Below are 4,512 nucleotides of genomic sequence, written 5' to 3'. Positions count from 1 at the left end.
TAGACATTGGTTCTTCTGAATTATGTGTGAAATAAGACTCTCTATGTCCTCTCTCCTATATGTTGGCACATTTTCTGCGTTTTGTTGCACACATTGTTGCAAAAGTTGGCTAGTCCCATGATGAAGTTGCATGAAAATCAGTTGCACATGTACCAGATCTCCCTATTTTTTTATCTCTGTTTATGCTCTCTTCTACTATGAAGAAGTTATTTTTGCAAGGAGAAATTTGGTGAGAGGGGAAAGGGAAAGTTAAGGAGGGAGGATCTGAACAGGAGGCGGAAGTGATCACTTCTTTTTTTCACCCTTGTTGGTTCTGCCTGGTACTTTCTGATATGTTTGTGCTCGTTCTTTCTTTCTTTCTTTTTTGTAGCAATTGTTATTACACCTTGATTCATCTGCCATGGCAGCTCTGGCGATGGAGATCTAGACCTGGGAACCCCTAGTTTAGTGGGGAAGAAGGTGGGAGCAGGTAGGGGGCATGGGGAGAAGAAGTTGGTGGCCAGGAGGGCACGTGATGGCCTGGGGACCGCGTACGGTGCGTGGTTTGTTGGGTTTGAGCGCATCTGTTGCTACTCGTGGAGCGCTTTCCTTTTCTGGGATCGGTGGGGACCAAATCTTTTCCTTTTCTGGCGGCTGCTCAGGAACGCTAGGGAGCAGCCAGCCGCTCCCTAGACGCGTCCTTTTTGTTTAAGATTGGTGTTGTCTCCTCATTTGTTTCTCTATCGAGCCCTTTTTCGGATTTCGTGTTGGATGTAAGCCCGTTAGCCTTTGTCGTACCCGCTTCTTCTTTCGATGTCTGTCACAGGCGGGTGTTTTCTTTGTTTTTTTTCTTCGACCCCTCGTGCTAGTACGATCTCCGCAGCCGGCCGTCACGTCGCTCCAGTGGAACACCGGAGAGCTACAGATTGTTTGGGGCAGGCTTTGGAGAGTCCGGATGGAGCTCATATTTCTTGCCCACCTGTTGAGATCTCCATGTTTGGTTTACAGAGCATTTGGTAAAATTTATTTCCTGTTGATTTCAGTGATCTCCTTTTGCTTCGGTTCCAATGAATAATAAGTCTGGATCCATTTGTTTGTCTCATTGTTTGATTCGATTGACACCATTGTATTTTTAGTGAGTGATTCCCCAAGTGTTAGTGTCTGTTTTTGGTCTTTCTGGTCCTGACTTTTTTTTGGAACTGAATACATTCCCGCAATTGTTCATGAGTTGTGTTCAACGGCAACAACTGTTCATGAGTTGTGTTCAACGGCAACAACTGTTCATGAGTTGTGTTCAGCAGCAAAGGCATTGTACTAGTTTGTCTTGATTCTCTTTAGTCTCATCTTTATAGGATTAAGCCCTTGTCTTAAACTAATGGACGTTTGTGTTCATGTTTGTAAGATTTTGTATAGTATCAGTACATTTTTCTTAGCTATTTTTTTGTTTGTTTATATATCGAAGTAAAATTTGTCAAACGAGATGTTGCATATGTGTATCGTGACAGCCTAGCCGGCCTTCCTTGTAACCGAAGCTAGATAGACAGGGATAGAGATAGGTGGTTTATATTCTTTGTTATCTCTTGTAACTAGATATCCATCTCTTCTTAGATATCCATCTCTTCTTTCCCAAGTCTGTAATCTCAACCATCTGTACGCTATCTCAGGGAGTCGCGCCCCTGACTGTATAACACGCAGGAGTCGCCCAGAGCGAGGGTACGACGTTTCCCTCATGGTAATCAGAGCCTAACTCTTCCCATCTAGCGATCTCCTCCTCCCACCACCGAACCTCCTGCCATGGCCTCCTCGAGCGCAGCCAACTCCACCCTCTCTGGCCAGATCACCGAATGCCTCACCCGAACCAATTACATCCTATGGCGTACTCAGATCACACCGCAGCTTCGGGGGGCCGGGTTCTTCGGCTATGTGGACGGGAGCATGCCGGAGCCAGCCAAGGTCGTCGTCAGCAAGGACAAGAATGGCAAGGAGGAGACCATCCCCAACCCGATTCACTCGGTTTGGATCCGAGAGGATCAACAGGTGCTTGGTTACCTTCTGAATAACCTCTCCAAAGAAGTGCTTGTGCAGGTGACCTCGATCGCCCACGTGCACGAACTCTAGACAGTGTTGAAGGGCATGTTCTCGTCCACATCGCTGTCTCGCGTCAACAACATCCGCGCGTCGCTCACGAACGCGCAGAAAGGATAGCAGTCGGTGGCCTCCTACTTCGCATACATGCGGGGTTTCGTCGACGAGCTTGCTGCAGCAGGCAAGCCCCTGCAAGATGGTGAGTTGATCTCCTATATCCTCAATGGATTGGACATGGAGTATCAACCGCTCGTCTCCGCCCTCGATGCCCGGATCGTCCCGGTCACCCTTGATGAGTTGTTCTCCATGATGAGAAATTTTGATCAAAGGGTGGCCCTCTTCCAAGGAGCAGGCGCAGGAAGCGGTTTCAAATCTTCTGCAAACGCCGCCACCCGCGGCCGTGGAGGGGGCGCACGTCATCGCGGTCCTCCCCGGAGCAGCAAGGGTAGGGGCGGCGGCGGAGGAAACAGCAGCGGCAACAACTCTACACGCAGCAGCGGCGGCGGCCGGCCCTCCTTCACCAACAACAGGGGCCGGCTCAACGGCACCTCCTCTAACAACAGGTCCCGCCTCGACACAATCAGATGTCAAATCTGTGGAAAACTAGGGCACTCCGCCAAGGACTGCTGGTACCGGTTTGATGAAGACGAGGATGACTCGTCCCAAGATGAGAAAGTGGCCGGAGCTGCTGATGGTTCCTATGGCGTCGACACCAACTGGTACGCCGACAGCGGCGCCACAAATCACATCACCAGCGAATTGGAGAAGGTGACCATGCGAGAGAAATACCGTGGCAAAGATCACATCCACACTGCCAGTGGAGAAGGTATGAAAATTAGTCACCTTGGTAATTCAGTTATTAAAACCCCTCATAGAAAAATACATCTCCGAAGAATTTTGCATGTACCTAGTGCTTCTAAGAATCTTCTCTCTGTTCATCGCATTGCCATTGACAACCATGTCTTTCTTGAATTTCACCCCTTCTTCTTTTTGATCAAGGATCAGGCAACAAAGAAGGTGCTCTATAGAGGTAGATGCGTTCGTGGGCTTTACCCTTTGATTCCGGAGATTAGAAGGTTGAATAAACAAGTTTTCAGTGCCACTAAAGTGTCTTCAACACGATGGCACGATCAATTAGGACATGCATCATTTTCTTTAGTTGAGAGATTGCTTAGGAAAAATAAGCTTCCGTATGTTGGTGAGCGTGATGTTGAAACAATTTGTGATTCATGCCAAAAGGCTAAAAGCCATCAATTACCGTATCCAATTTCTACTAGTATTTCTACCAAGCCTTTGCAACTTATCTTTTCTGATGTATGGGGGCCTGCACCCTCTTCTGTTGGTAGACATACATACTACGTGAGTTTCATTGACGACTATAGCAAGTTCTCTTGGATTTATCTTCTCAAGAAACGATCCGATGTATTCCAAGTTTTCCTCAATTTTCAAGCTTTGGTTGAGCGAAAATTTGACAGCAAAATCATTGCTCTCCAGTCTGACTGGGGAGGCAAATATGAAAAATTAAACTCTTTCTTTCAAAAACTTGGAATATCTCATCACGTGTCCTGCCCTCATGCCCATCAACAGAATGGGTCTGCTGAGCGTAAACACAGACACATCGTTGAAGTTGGCTTAGCACTCTTAGCTGGCGCCTCCATGCCTCTCAAATTCTGGGATGAGGCTTTTCTTGCTGCAGTACACATCATCAATATGCTACCTAGTCGTGTCATAAACAATGAAACTCCCATGGAAAGACTCCTTCACACAAAACCAGACTACACAACTCTTTGCGTTTTTGGGTGTGCATGTTGGCCCAACCTTCGCCCCTACAACAACCGCAAGCTTATGTTTCGCTCTAAGCAATGCGTGTTCATTGGATACAGTGCTCAACATAAAGGTGTCAAGTGTCTTAATATTCCTACTGGTCCTGTGTATATCTCTCGCGACGTTGTCTTTGATGAAACACAATTTCCATTCTCTAAGCTTCATCCAAACGCCGGTGCACTCCTTCGCAAAGAAATTCTCCTTTTACCACCAAGTCTCATTGGTTTTGATCAAGGGGGAAATAATTCTGATGATCAACTGTTGACTAACTCTCATAACCGTGTGCATGAGCTTTGTGATGATGCAGCTGAAAATTGTGAAGAAAACAGTGAAGAAATTATCCAAAACGCGCCACATTTTATGTATCCAGCGTTGGGAGACAAATCATAATCGGGATCGGCACTACAGCAGCGCAGTAGCCGATCTCCCTCGGGATCAGTGGAACGGCAGGGCGACAGCGCGCTGGAACCTGCGTCGCCCGCCAGGCGTGGCGCCAGCGAATCCACGCGCGGCACGCGGTGTCCCTCCATCGGCTCCGACGCGACCTCCAGCCCGCCTCAATCAGGCGATGACACGCGGGCCACTGAGACTCGCTGGGCCACAAGCGGGCCTCTCCACTACGTA

The 4,512-nt window shown here is 48.0% G+C and overlaps 1 pseudogene; it reads left to right on the top strand.

The window, feature by feature from the left end:
- Positions 1-2,250: 2,250 nt before the first annotated feature.
- LOC123132826 (uncharacterized) lies at positions 2,251-2,389 on the top strand (annotated as a pseudogene).
- Positions 2,390-4,512: the final 2,123 nt, after the last annotated feature.

Source organism: Triticum aestivum, chromosome 6A (assembly GCF_018294505.1).
Source record: "Triticum aestivum cultivar Chinese Spring chromosome 6A, IWGSC CS RefSeq v2.1, whole genome shotgun sequence".
Taxonomy (NCBI): domain Eukaryota; kingdom Viridiplantae; phylum Streptophyta; class Magnoliopsida; order Poales; family Poaceae; genus Triticum; species Triticum aestivum.
The sequence above is the reverse complement of the archived record's forward strand: the minus strand, read 5'-3'. Positions and strand labels throughout refer to the sequence as shown.